The sequence below is a fragment of the Bubalus bubalis genome, chromosome 24 (assembly GCF_019923935.1).
Source record: "Bubalus bubalis isolate 160015118507 breed Murrah chromosome 24, NDDB_SH_1, whole genome shotgun sequence".
In the NCBI taxonomy this organism is placed as follows: Eukaryota; Metazoa; Chordata; class Mammalia; order Artiodactyla; family Bovidae; genus Bubalus; species Bubalus bubalis.
In genome coordinates this window covers 3,669,508-3,685,142 of record NC_059180.1, presented here as the reverse complement: position 1 = coordinate 3,685,142, position 15,635 = coordinate 3,669,508, and positions in this window count along the sequence as shown.

Genomic DNA, 15,635 nt, shown 5'->3' with positions numbered 1-15,635 from the left:
CAGCAGTAACGATGCCATCCATGTTGTCGGCTGTCACCATGAGGCCAGCCAAGTCTACCAGCAAGTGGAATTTTCCACTTCCTCTAAAACCTTCCACAGGTTTTTTTGATTTTTCACTTCTGTTTCATGGCACTTGAAGCCCTAAGCTTATTTTATCCCATGGCTAATATCTGTGACAAAGCAGGCCCTGATTGAGAGGGTGAAGATGCTCATAATTACCTTAGCAACGGAACATGCTGTGCATTTGAGTCATGTACTCTCATCCCCATAGCAACACAGAATCACAGAATCTTGATCCTTTGAAGCCCAGTGGCAAAAAGGCTCACTGATCTAACCCCTTTCTAAAACAGAAATGAAATCAAAACAAAACCTTTAAAAATATTATTTACTACTCAGCCTTCATATCCTTGTGCACATCCATTGTTTTTATTGTTTATAATGGAGTGTTGACACAAATGTTTTGTTTAGTCAGTAAGTCATGTCCAACTCTTTTGTGACCCCATGGACTGTAGCCTGCCAGACTCTTCTGTCCATGGGATTTCCCAGGCAAGAATACTGGAGTGGTTTGCCATTTCTTCCTCCAGGGGATCTTCCCCACCAGGAATCAAATCCAAGTCTCCTGCATTGGCAGGCAGATTCTTTACCACTGAGCCACCAGGAGAGCACAGCTAGTTGTATACATACATAACTACAAATTGTAAATGGGCTATAAAGGAATAATTCAAAGAGGAGGTTGATCTAACCCTAATTGTCGAAGAAAGTTGTCAGAAAAATAGCATTTGATTGATAACTGAATTGGTGTTGGAGAAGACTCTTGAGAGGCCCTTGGACTGTCGGGAGATCCAACCAGTCCATCCTAAAGGAGATCAGTCCTGGGTGTTCATTGGAGGGACTGATGTTGAAGCTGAAACTCCACTACTTTGACCAACTGATGCGGAGAGCTGACTCATTTGAAAAGACCCTGATGCTGGGAAAGATTGAGGGCAGGAGGAGAAGGGGACAACAGTGGATAAGATGGTGGGATGGCATCACCAACACAATGGAGATGGGTTTGGGTGGACTCCTGGAGTTGGCAATGGACAAGGAGGCCTGGTGTACTGCGGTTCATGGGGTCGCAAAGAGTCGGACACGACTGAGCAACTGAACTGAACTGACAACTGAATTGTGGCTAAGTAAATGGTAGGCACTCAGTACGTGTTTGTGGAATCTGATTCTTTCCCTAGATGCTTCCTTTTGAAATTTGAATGTGGGAAGAGATAGAGGAAGCAGAAGAAAAAGCAATGGAGGCAAAGTGTACAGTAAGAATCATCTAGAAATTGAAAAACTTCCTAAATTGTGTGTGTGTGTGTGTGTGTGTGTGTGTGTGTGTTTTGGCTGTGCCTTGTGGCTTGCAGGATCTTATTTCCCCAACCAGGGACTGAACACAGGTCATGGCAGTGAAAGTGGCAAGTTCTAACCGCTGGACCTCCGGGGAATTCCCAAAAATCTCTGGAGTTTTCGATCAGAATCTGACATTAACGACCTGTGTGATGTTGGGCATGTCACTCACTCTCTATTTCCCACCTGTTATAACACTTTGAGATTAGACTGGCTCACGGTTTTCCCAAGCAGGTACATGTATCACTGTGCTAAGCAAAAACATTAAAAAAAATTTTTGGCTGCACTGCATCTTCCTCATGGCACACCGGCTCTTGGTTGCTGCAAGCAGGCTTTCTCTAGTTGCAGTAACAAAACCATTTTAACTGATACATACCTGCATGTTGTTGTTGTTCAGTCACCAAGTCTTGTCTGATTCTGCAACCCTGTGGACCACAGCACACCAGCTTCCCTGCACTTCACTGTCTCCCGGAGTTTGCTCAGACTCAAGCCCATTTAGTCAGTTGATGCCATGCAACCACCTCATCCTCTGTTGCCCGCTTCTCCTCCTGTCCTCAGTTTTTCCCAGCATCACAGGGTCTTTTCCAATAAGTCGACTTTTCGCATCAGGTGGCCAAAGTATTGGAGCTTCAGCTTCAGCATCAGTCCTTCCAATGAATATTCAGGACTGATGTCCTTTAGGATGGACTGGTTTGATCTCCTTGCAGTCCAAGGGACTCTCAAGAGTCTTCTTCAACACCACAGTTCAAAAGCATCAATTCTTCAGCACTCAGCCTTCTTTATGGTCCAGACTCTCACATCCATACATGACTACTGGACAAAAACCATAGCTTTGACTATACAGAACTTTGTATTCATTTGAATACAAACAATAAAAGTACCATAAGAGTCTTCTTCAACACCACAGTTCAAAAGCATCAATTCTTCAGCACTCAGCCTTCTTTATGGTCCAGACTCTCACATCCATACATGACTACTGGACAAAAACCATAGCTTTGACTATACAGAACTTTGTATTCATTTGAATACAAACAATAAAAGTACCATAAAACCCCCATGATTTCAAAAACATTACTGCTCAGGAGAAGATTCAAGTAAGTAGTGCTGAGCCTTCTACCTCTTATGGTACTATAAGTGCTTGGATGGCATCCCTTGAATGGCAAGAACCTCTTATGGTTCATAACATATATATATAATATATGCATATTATATATAATACACACACACACATATATGAAACAGCAGTTTGCAAACATTGGACAGCATGAAGCACAGGACTGGATGCCCGAGATACAGATGACAAAGGAAATGAGGCCTATAACTACCCCAACTTCTGCCCAGAAGCAATTTCTGGAATAGAGGTGCAAGGAGGGGAGACCTAATCAGAACTCAGGAGCCTTATTGAGTGGAGAGGATATAGATCAGAACTCAGGGAAACTCAGGTAGCCAGAAATTGTAGGACACGATTATGGAAAGAGTAGAATAGTGGTTCAAATTATATGTGGAAGTAAAAGCATAAAAGTGGGAACTTCTTTGGCAGTCCAGTTGTTAACACTTCGCTTTCCAATGGCAGGGGGTGAGAGTTTGATCCCTCATTGGGGACCTAAGATCCCAAGTGCCTTGTGGCCAAAAAACCAAAACATAAAACAGAAGCAATATTGTAACAAATTCAATAAAGACTTTTAAAAAAGCATAAAAGATGGGAGGGGGGAAATGAAAGTATGCTGCTGCTGCTGCTGCTGCTAAGTCGCTTCAATCGTGTCCGACTCTGTGCGACCCCATACATGGCAGCCCACCAGGCTGTCCCATCCCTGGGATTCTCCAGGCAAGAACACTGGAGTGGGTTGCCATTTCCTTCTCCAATGCATGAAAGTGAAAAGTCAAGGTGAAGTCACTCAGTCGTGTCCGACTCTTTGCGACCCCATGGACTGCAGCCTACCAGGCTCCTCCGTCCATGGGATTTTCCAGGCAAGAGTACTGGAGTGGGGTGCCATTGCCTTTTCCGAATGAAAGTATATTTTTCATTTAAGGGTATAACATTATAAGAAGATGGGTTATGATAAGGTAAGTATTCATGTTATAAACCTTAATGAGATAATTAAAAGGTTAATACAGAGAGGAATAGTTGATTAGCCAACAGTAGAGATAAAATGGAAATCTCAAAATTACTCAGTTAAATCCAGAAGGGAGAAAAAGAGAACAAAGAATAAAAGGGCCAAAATAGAAAACAAATATGAGACAGCAGATTTAGACCCAGTCGTATAAATAATTATATTAAATCAAAATGGCTTAACCACTTGAATTAAAAGACAAAGGTTGTCAGGTTAGATAAAAATGCAAGACCCAGCTATATGCTGTCAACAAACCTAAGGTTTTAGTTGGAAATTTCAAGACTTCCCCTCTCTCTCACTGGAAGAACAGAGACAGAAAATCAAGATGGATATTGTAACACTGACATTGCTGACTTGTCCAGAACATTCTACCGAAGAACAAAAGAATACACTTTCTTTCCAAATGTACATGGATTCACTAAAATAGACCACATCATTGGCCCTGTAACATCATTGGCCAATTCTTGAAAAATGTTTTTGAGTTGATAGCATGTAGAATATGTTCTCTAGTCACAAAAAAAATTAAATTAGAAGTCAATTAGAGAAAGATATCTAATAATAATAAAGAAATTTAAAACACAATCCTAAATAATCTGTAAGTCAACTAAAAAATCACAAGGGAAATAACAAAATATTTGAATTGAATGGAAATTTTGAGAAATACATGAAAACTAATAACTTTTATTCTTCAAAAGACACCATCAAGTAAACAAAAAGGCAAGAGATTTGAGAGAAAATATGCACAATACTAAGGACTTTTATTGAAAAAAAAACTCATAACAATTGTAAGAAGATGAAGCACTCAATTTAAATAATGGGCAAAAAAATTGAACAAAAATTTCACAAAAGAAGAAATAAAAAGGCCAATAAGTACAGGAGAAGATGCTGAACATAATGCACCATTAGGGAAACAAAAATTAAACCACACTAATGTAGGGACTTTCCTGGCAGTCCAGTGGTTAAGAATCTGCCTTCCAATGCAGGTTTGACCCCTGATCAGGGAACTAAGATTCCACGTGGCTTGGGGCAGCAGAATCCAGGTGCCACAAATAAAGAGAAGTGCAGTGCTGCAGTGAAGATCCTGCCACAACTAAGACCCAATGTATTATTATTAAATAAATAAAACAATAAAATTAATAAAATAAATTTTTAAAAATTTAAAAGAAAGTATCAGTGGAGTAACGGAGAAGGCGATGGCACCCCACTCCAGTACTCTTGCCTGGAAAACCCATGGACGGAGGAGCCTGGTAGGCTGCAGTCCATGGGGTCGCGAAGAGTCAGACACGACTAAGCGACTTCACTTTCACTTTTCACTTTCATGCACAGGAGAAGGAAATGGCAACCCACTCCAGTGTTCTTGCCTGGAGAATCCCAGGGATGGGGGAGCCTGGTGGGCTGCCGTCTATGGGGTCGCACAGTGTCGGACATGACTGAAGTGACTTAGCAGCAGCAGCAATGGAGTAAAAAGGCAATCCACATAATGGGAGAAAATATATAGAAATCATATATCTGATGAGGAATTAGTATCCAGAATATATAGAAACCACCTAAAACTCAACAATCAAGAAACAAATACATTCACAAATGGACAAAAGACTGAACAGATATTTCTCCAAAGAAAATATACAAATAGCCAACATGCACCTGAAAAGATGCTGAAGATCATAATCTTTCAGTTCAGTCCAGTCACTCAGTCGTGTCTGACTCTTTGCCACCCCATGAATCGCAGCACACCAGGCCTCCCTGTCCATCACCAACTCCCGGAGTTCACTCAGACTCACGTCCATCAAGTCAGTGATGCACTCCAGCCATCTCATCCTCTGTCGTCCCCTTCTCCTCCTGCCCCCAATCCCTCCCAGCATCACAGTCTTTTCCAATGAGTCAACTCTTCCATGAGGTGGCCAAAGTACTGGAGTTTCAGCTTTAGCATGATTCCTTCCAAAGAAATTCCAGGGCTGATCTTCAGAATGGACTGGTTGGATCTCCTTGCAGTCCAAGGGACTCTCAAGAGTCTTCTCCAACACCACAGTTCAAAAGCATAATCATTAAGGAAATGTAAATCAAAGCTACAGTGAGATACCACCTCATTCCCTTAGAATGGGAAATATTTTTTAAAAAAACAGTAAATAACAATATTGGCAAAGATGTGGAAATGTTGCAACTCTTGAGCACAGTTAATGGGAATGTCAAAATGGTGGAAAACAGTATGTTCCTCAAAAATGAAAACCAGAATTATCATATGACCCAGCAATTCCACTTCTGAATAGTAAACATACACCCAAAGGAGTTGAAAGCAGGATCTGGAAGAGATATTTGTATGCCCGTGTTCACAGCTGCATTGTTCACAATAGTTAAAACATGGAAGTAACCCACGTGTCCACTGACAGATGACTGGATAAGCAAAACGTGGTAACATACAAATGGGCTACTATTCAGCCGTAAAAAGGAAGAAGATTCTGACACATACTACAACATGGATAAAACTCAAGGATACTGTGTTAAGTGAAATAGATCAGTCACAAAAAAACAAATACTGCATGAGCACATTTAAGCAAGGTACTTGCTGCTGCTGCTGCTAAGTCACATCAGTTGTGTCCGACTCTGTGCGAACCCATAGACGGCAGCCCAACAGGCTCCTCTGTCCCTGGGATTCTCCAGGCAAGAATAGTGGAGTGGGTTGCCATTCCCTTCTCCAATGCACTTAGGGTAGTCAAAATCCTAGAGACAGAAAGTAGAATGGTGGTTGACAGGGGCTGGTGGGGAATGGGGAGTGATTGTTGAATGGGTATAGAATGCTGGTTTTTCAAAAAAGTTATGGCGACAGTGATTGTGCAACATTATAAATGTATTTAATACCACTGCAGTGTGTACTTAAAAATGGTGAAGATGGCAAATTCTATTTTATATGTATTTTACTATTATAAAATTACCAACAAATGAACATATGTTGAACAAAAGGAACCAGACACGAGAGTACCTGCTTTATGAGCTCATTTATCTGAAGCTATAGGAAAAGCAATTCTAATCTAAAGTGATAGAAAGAAGATGAGTGGTTGCCTAGCGCCAGGGATGGGGGTGGCGGATTGGCAAGGAAGGAGCATGGGGACTGTTTTGGGGTGATGGAGATGGTCTCTGTCTTGATTATGCTGAGGGTTACATGGGCATATAAATCTGTCAAAACTCATGGGAATGTACACTTATTGCAGGTGCATTGTGTTGAATACAAATTATACTGTTACTGCATTGGGTCTGAATGGCAGGAGATGACTGCTTCTGAATGCAGGCAGGGTTCAGGAATAATTTCCTTCATGGCCAGATGAGCACAGCCTCATCTAGATAAAGCTGATGGTGAGACTTCCAGCCCTTGGGAACAAAGTGATGACGCACAAATTAGGAACACGCAGTCTTCTGCTGTTATAAATTGTTTTATAGGTCGCTGCCACATTAACTGCTTATAACCAGAAAATGAAATCAAGGGAACACTGCTGTGATGACTCCCAGAGATGTACGAATTGTACCACAGCTCTCTGGAAGGTTCGGAGGGTTGCTGTCTGTGTCACACCACCTGCCCTGTTACATGGAAGTGTAGCCGGTACGGTTGATCGGAATTTCCGGATTTCAAACACCATTTGTTGTCAATAGTTTTGTCTGTAGATAGGTATCTTTTTCCCTGATTTGTGGTGCTGGTTAATATGAAAAGAAAAAAAAAAAAAAAAAAAAAAAAAAACAGGGACTCCTCTTGTTTATTTATGTTTGTACTTGATTGCTTCGGGTCTTGGTTGCAGCATCCGGGATCTTCCTCGAAGCAGGCAGCATCCTTCATTACCGTTCATGGACTCTGCAGTTGTGGTCCATGGGGTCAATAGTTGCAGCACTCGGGCTTTGTTTCTCCGAGGCTTGTGGGATCTTAGTTCCCTGACCAAGGATCAAACCCCTGACCCCTGCCTTGCAAGGCAGATTCTTGACCACTGGACCACCAGGGAAGTCCCCAGTTCCTCTTGTTGATATAGAACTCCATTTTTCCCTTAAACTATAAATGTGGAACAAATATTCCTTGATTGCTGATTGATCATTATTTCATTCTTTTCTCTCTTTTTTTAAATAGGCAAGTTTTATTATCAAATGTAACCATTCTACAAAAACTCAGTAATCTTGTAGTATTACTGCCTTTAAGTCTTTCAGAGCTTTGGACAGATAGCATTTTAAGGCAGCAAGTATAAAGAACTTTTTTTTTAATTTAAGTGCCAGTTATCACTAAGTTTCACAGAAAAATGGTTTTTGTTTCATATTTTCATTTTTCCTACTGTAGTTAAAGAGCCGATTCTGGTCAGTGAAGAGGGAATGTTTGACTCTCCACTCAGAGTGTTAATCCAAATAATGTAAAGTAAGTAAAAATAGCAACCATGTAAATCTTCATGACATTGCAGCCAAGCTAAGGACACGGTCAGTAACTTATAGAAACGTGATTCGTACAGATGACCCACAGACTCATGAAAAGATGCTTGTCATAGGTAATTATTAGAGAAAAGCAAATCAAAACTACACTGGGGTAACAGCTCACACTGGTCAGAATGGCTAGCATTGAAAATATACAAATAACAAATGCTGGAGAGGATGTGGAGAAAAGGGAACCCTCCTACACTATTGGTGGGAATGTAAATTGGTGCAGCCATTATAGAAAACAGCATGGAGGCTCCTCAAAAAAATGAAAAATAGAGTTTCCCTATGATCCAACAATCCCACTCCTGGGTGCACATCCAGATAAAACTTTAATTCAAAAAGATACACGCACCCCTCTGTTCATAGCAGCACTATTTATAACAGTCAAGACATGGAAACAACCTATATGTACATGGATAAAGAAGATGTGATGTATATACACAGTGGAATATTACTCATTCATAAAAACGAATGAAATAATGCCATTTGAAGCAACATGGATGGACCTAGGGATTATCATACCAAGTGAAGTAAGTCGGGAAGAAAACGACAAATACCATATGCTAGCACACATTCACAATCTAAAACGTGACACAGGGTCACAGGAGCGGGGCTTCCCTGACAGTGATGGCAGAGACGGGGTTGGAGGCACAGAAGCAGCTCCGCGGGCAAAGCCTCTGGGCCCTGCAAGGCCCGAGGCTCCAGCTCGGAACTGGCAGATAATCAGTGCCGGCTAGGTCTGGGATGCAGGTGGGGCCTTTGGAAAAAGAGAGCGGGCAGAAGAGAAGCATTCCTTCCAAGCTCGTGCTCGAGAATTACAGCTCGCAGCCTTGAAGAAACACCATGAAAATGAGATCTCTCATCACACAAAGGAGACTGAGTGCCTGAAGAGAGAAATTGAGCGGCACAAGCGGTCCATCAAGAAACTAAAACATCGTGATGACGGTGATCAAGTGCACACAGTTCTCCATGGAATGGCTACCTATTATTGCCCACTTCTGTGTAGACTATGTGTAGACACAGTTCTGGTTTAACTAGTATCTGTGTGCTCCCAGCAAATTATAATAAATCGTCCTCAGTGAAAAGAAATAAAAAAACATGACACAAATGAACACATCTTTGAAATGGAAACAGACTCACAGATACACAGAACAGACTTCTGGTTGCCAGGCAGGGGCAGGGCAGGGAAGGACGGGGAGTTTGGGATTAGCAGGTGCAAACTGTTGTATATAGAATGGATAAACAACAAGGTTCTACTATATAGCACAAGGAACTGTATTCAATATCCCAGGATAAACCATAATGGAAAAGAATATTAAAAAGCACATATATATATATGTATATCTGAACCACTTTGCTATACAGAATGTACAGAAATGAACATAATGTTGTAACACAACTGGAGCCACTGGTTTTTACATCACCTCAGTCTCAATAAGGGAATTCCACTACTTTCACAGTGACCCAAAGAGCACACCAAGAGGGCCTGAGAACCCTCCTGGAGCTCGGACCATGGCCACTTCGTTCTTCTCTTAATGAAGCATGTTTTAAGTTTCATGTCTTGCACCTTGATTTAACTTTTACTTGTAGTTCATTGCTTTGTTTAATTATAAATTTAAAAATGTTAATAACATGGAATCTGTTTTTCTGGTTACCTTCTGATTATGGAAAGTGATAATTTTTACTTACAGCAATAAAATAAAGTTTCCTTTTTATTTTTTATTGAATTTTGGTTCATTTACAACATCGTGTTAGTTTCTGGTGTATAGCAAAGTGATTTGGTTATATATATGCACACATATTCTTTTTCAGGTTCTTTTCCATTATAGTTTACTATAACATATTGAATATAGGTCCCTGTGCTATACAATAGGACCTTGTTGATTATCTATTTTAAATACAGTAGTTTGTATCTGCTAATCCTAAACTTTGGTAACGATAAATTTGTTTTCTATGTCTGTGAGGTGAGTCTGTTTCTTTTTTACATAAATATGTATTTAAAAATATATATTAAATAGTTGATTTACAATGTTGTGTTAGTTTCTACTGTACAGCAAAGTGATTCAGTCATAGGTGTATATATATTTTTTATATTCTCCTCCATTGTGGTTTATCACAGGATTCTGAAGACGGTTCCCTGGGCTCTACAGTTGGTGCTTGTTGTTTATCCATTCTATATGTAATAGTTTGCATCTTCAAATCCCAGACTCCCAATCGATCTTAAATAAATATATTTTAACAAAAATGAAGCAGTCTAAAGAAAAACATTATTAATGCGCAACAAGTAGATTAGGCAAATACTGTTTGTGGTGGTACTGCTCAAATGCCTGAGATTTGGGAATGTGCTCTCTTCTCAGCTCTGCTGCTTTGTGGGTCGATGAGAGGGCTGGCGGGGGCTCACCTGTGTCATCTCAGTCAGATGGGGCAACAGCATCAAATCAATAGGAACCGTGGGACTTCCCTGACAGCCCAGTGGTTAAGATTCTGCACTTCCACTGCAGGGGGCACGGGTCCGATCCCAGTCGGGGAACTAAGATCCCACAAGCCAGGTGGAACGGCCAAAAACAACAACAAATATGACAACTTACGGAATCCTTGGAAGCAAGGGCCATTCTCTTTCCTGCTGTCTGCTGGCCAGCAGGTCATTCCTTCTCATTCATTGATGCCTTTGGGACCTGTCTTATTCCATGCCCTCCACCTGCCATTCTGACATCTTTCTTGATGATTTAACATCCTTTTAAATTATCTCTCCACTCCAGGCTCTTAGCTTACTGATCCCTCCCCTTCAATGATCAAGACTTCACCTGTTAATCCACACTCACAGTTACACTCTCAGTTCAGTTCAGTCGTTCAGTCGTGCCGGACTCTCTGCGACCCCATGAACTGCATGTAGCACACCAGGCCTCCCTGTCCACACCAGCTCCTGGAGTTCACTCAAACTCATATACATCGAGTCAGTGATGCCATCCAACCACCTTATCCTCTGTTGTCCCCTTCTCCTCCTGCCTTTACTCTTTCCCAGCAACAGGGTCTTTTCCAAACAGTCAGTTCTTCACATCAGGTGGCCAAAGTATTGGAGCTTCAGATTCAGCATCAGTCCTTTAAATGAATATTCAGGACTGATTTCCTTTAGGATGAACTGGTTGGATCTCCTTGCAGTCCAAGGGACTCTCAGAGTCTTCTCCACACACCACAGTTCAAAAGCATCAATTCTTTGGCGCTCAGCTTTCTTTATAGTCCAACTCTCACATCCATACATGACTACTGGAAAAACCATAGCTTTGACTAGACAGACCTTTGTTGGCAAAGAAGTGTCTCTGCTTTTTAATATGCTGTCTAGGTTGGTCATAACTTTTTTTCCAAGGAGCAAACGTCTTTTAATTTCATGGCTGCGGTCACCATCTGCAGTTATATTGGAGCCCAAAAAATAAAGTCACTGTTTCCCCATCTATTTGCCATGAAGTGATGGGACCAGATGCCATGATCTTAGCTTTTTGAATGTTGAGCTTTAAGCCAACTTTTTCACTCTCCTCTTTCACTTTCATGAAGAGGCTCTTTAGTTCTTCTTCCCTTTCTGCCATAAGGGTGGTGTTATTCACATATCTGAAAGTGAAGTGAAGTCGCTCAGTCATGTCTGACTCTTCGAGACCCCATGGACTGTAGCCTATCAGGCTCCTCCTTCCATGGGATTTTCCAGGCAAGAGTGCTGGAGTGGATTGCCATTCCCTTCTCCAGGGGATCTTCCCGACCCAGGAATCGAACCCGGGTCTCCCGCATTGCAGGCAGACGCTTTACCTTCTGAGCCACCAGGGAAGCCCTCACATATCTGAGGTTACTGGTATTTCTCCCGGCAATCTTGATTCCAGCTTGTGCTTCCTCCAGCCCAGTGTTTCTCATGATGTACTCTGCATATAAGTTAAATAAGCAGGGTGACAATATACAGCCTTGATGTACTCCTTTCCCTATTTGGAACCAGTCTGTTTTCCCATGTTCAGTTCTAACTGTTGCTTCCTGACCTGCATACAGATTTCTCAGGAGGAAGGTCAGATGGTCTGGTATTCCCATCTCTTTGAGAATGTTCCGTATTTTGTTGTGATCCACACAGCCAAAGACTTTGGCACAGTCAATAAAATAGAAGTAGATGTTTTTCTGGAACTCTCTTGCTTTTTCAATGATCCAGTGGATGTTGGCAATTTGATCTCTGGTTCCTCTGCCTTTTCTAAATCCAGCTTGAACATTTGGAAGTTCACAGTTCACATACTGTTGAAGCTTGGCTTGGAGAATTTTGAGCATTACTTTGCTAGCCTGTGAGATGAGTGCTATTGTGCAGTAGTTTGAGCATTCTTTGGCATTGGCTTTCTTTGGGATTGGAATGAAAACTGACCTTTTCCAGTCCTGTGGCCAAAGCTGTTTTCCAAATTTGCTGGCATATTGAGTGCAGCACTTTCACAGCATCATCTTTTAGGATTTGAAATAGCTCAACTGGAATTCCATCCCCTCCACTAGCTTTGTTTGTAGTGATGCTTCCTAAGGCCCACTTGACTTTGCATTCCAGGATGTCTGGCTCTAGGTGAGTGATCATACCATCGTGATTATCTGAGTCGTGTAGATCTTTTTTGTATAGTTCTCCTGTATATTCTTGCCACCTCTTCTTAATATCTTCTGCTTTTGTTAGGTCCATACCATTTCTGTCCTTTATTGTGCCCATCTTTGCATGAAATGTTCCCTTGGTATCTCTAATTTTCTTGAGGAGATCTCTAGTCTTTCCCATTCTGTTGTTTTCCTCTATTTCTTTGCATTGATCACTGAGGAAGGCTTTCTTATCTCTCCTTGCTATTCTTTGGAACTCTGCATTCAAATGGGTATATCTTTCCTTTTCTCCTTTGCCTTTCGCTTCTCTTCTTTTCACAGCTATTTGTAAGGCCTCCACAGACAACCATTTTTCCTTTTTGTATTTCTTTTTCTTGGGGATGGTCTTGATCCCTGCCTCCTGTACAGTGTCACGAACCTCCTTCCATAGTTCTTCAGGCACTCTTATCAGATCTAATCCATTGAATCTATTTCTTACTTCTACTGTATAATCATAAGGGATTTGATTTAGGTCATACCTGAATGGTCTAGTGGTTCTCCCTACTTTCTTCAATTTAAGTCTGAATTTGGCAATAAGGAGTTCATGATTTGAGCCACAGTCAGCGGCCAGTCTTTTGCTGATGGTATAGAGCTTCTCCATCTTTGACTGCAAAGAATATAGTTACACCCTAGGCTTCATCATTACCAAAACTGCACCAATTTCTAAGACCTCAGCTTCAAGAATCCCTCTCTTTGACACCCTTCTGTCTCTCTAGATTCCTTCTTCCCTCTGCATCTATGTATGTAGCTGGAGAAAGATCCACCTCCTTGCTACCTGGCCTCACTTTAAGCTTATAATCCCGGAACTCCAGACCAGCAACCCTTTGCAGTTGCTATCATTTCACTCTCTCATCCTTTTCTTTCACAAACCTCCAAGACCCTCTCTCTGACCTCACTCTCAGCTAACGGCTCTCCTTCTGGTTTTACTGAAATTCAGTTGTATTGTGTTGAATCTCCGAGCAGCATTTGGCACTGTTGATAACTCCCTTCTCCTCGGGACACTTTCTTTCTCTAGCCTTGGGGTACCACTCTCTTCTGTGTTTCATCCTCCTGTACTGCCCTTTCCTTCTTGACATCCTCCTCCAGATCCTAAATGTTAGGTGGCCCTGGCCTCCCTCAGCTGCCCTCTCTCCTCTATCTACACTCATTCCCCGGGTATAAGTATAGCCAGTCCTGAGGCCTTATATATTATCTGTATCTTAGTAAATCCCAATTTAAGTCCTCAGCCTCTGAGTTCTTATCTTTCTGAAGCTACAGACTCATAGATCTATTTGCCTATTGACATATCTAGGGTCGAGTTTGCAATGTAACGTGCAAAAACACATTCACTTCTCCCTACTCCAGCCAAAATCTGTTCCTCCTGATTTTTCCCATATTTGTGAATGGCATCACCATTCACCCAGCTGCACAAGCCAAAAACCTATAGTTATCCTCAATTCTGTTCATTCTCTCTCAGTCTACATCCAATCCATCAACAAATCTTTTTTACATTAAAAAAAAAAATCCCTAATCTGACCATTTTCATTACCTCCTCCTTGACTGTGCTGATCCAAGCCAACATGTCTTATTATTTAGAACCCTGTGATAGCTTCCTAACTGGTTTTCCTGATTCTGCTCTTACCTTTCTATAGTCTATGTCCAAATAGCCACCACAGTGCTTTCAGAAAACACAAATCAATTCACTGCTGCTGCTACCAAGTCACTTCAGTCGTGTCTGACTCTGTGCAACCCCATAGACGGCAGCCCACCAGGCTCCCTCATCCCTGGGATTCTCCAGGCAAGAACACTGGAGTGGGTTGCCATTTCCTTCTCCAATGCATGAAAGTGAAAAGTGAAAGTGAAGTTGCTCAGTTGTGTCCAGCTCTTAGCGACCCCATGGACTGCTGCCCACCAGGCTCCTCTGTCCAAGGGGTTTTCCAGGCAAGAGTACTGGAGTGGGGTGCCATTGCCTTCTCCGAAATCAACTCACAACTGTCCCCAATTCCCCAGCAGCTTTCCATCACACTTAAAATAAAATCCAAACACATTTTAAGACTGTCTACTATTTGGCTCCTAACCAGCTTGCCAAGCCCATTCCCTAGCACTCCCTCTCACTGCTTTGCAGCCACGTGGCATCACCCTGTTTTTTCTAACACACCAGGCATATTCACAATCTCAGGGCTTTGCTCTTTCTATACCCTCTGCTTGGAGCTCTTTCTTCAGGTGGTCGCCATGGCTCACTCCCTCACTTGATTTAGACCACTCTCAGTGAACTCCGGGAGTTGGTGATGGACAGGGAGGCCTGGCGTGCTGCGATTCATGGGGTCGCAAAGAGTCGGACACGACTGAGCGACTGATCTGATCTGATTATCTCCATCGCAGCTTCCCTGGTGGCTCAGCTGGAAAGAATCCGCCTGCCAATGCAGGAAGTGTGGGTTCGACCCCCGGGTGGAAAAGATTCCCTGGAGAAGGAAATGGCAACCCACTCCACTATGCTTGCCTGGGAAATCCCATAGACAGAGGAGGCTGGTGGGCTACAGTCCTTGGGGTCACAACAGTCGGATACAACCTAGTGACTAACCAACAATTATCCCCATCACTCTATCCTTTTCTCTGCTTTATTTTTCATCCGTGTGTGTGCGTGTTTCCGAACACTTCCTGCCTGAGCCAGTATTTTAATTGGTTCGTTAGTTCACCAGTTATTGACTTGCCCACTAAAATACAAGTTTCATGAGAACAGGGACCTTCTGTACTGCTTTTGCTCCAATTCCTAGAACAGTGCCTGGCACACAGGAAGCCCTCTGAATATATGTTCCGTGAATGATTTGCCAAAGGCAATGGGTGCAAATAAACGCAGATCCAGGAGATTTCCACGGTCACCCGCTTCACGCCCTGGAGCTGAAACCCCCAGAGTGATAGTGACACTTGACGGGGCTCCTTTCGTCCTCCCGCCTAGTGGCGAAGTCAAGACTCGGCCCACGCCGAGCCGGGACGAAGGACAGGAGTCCCTCTCTATGGTCTTACTCCCCAGACCCCTCCTCCCTAGCCCCCTGCGTGCCTCTATGGTTCTTCCTGTCATTAGTCGGGAGGGGGCGCTGT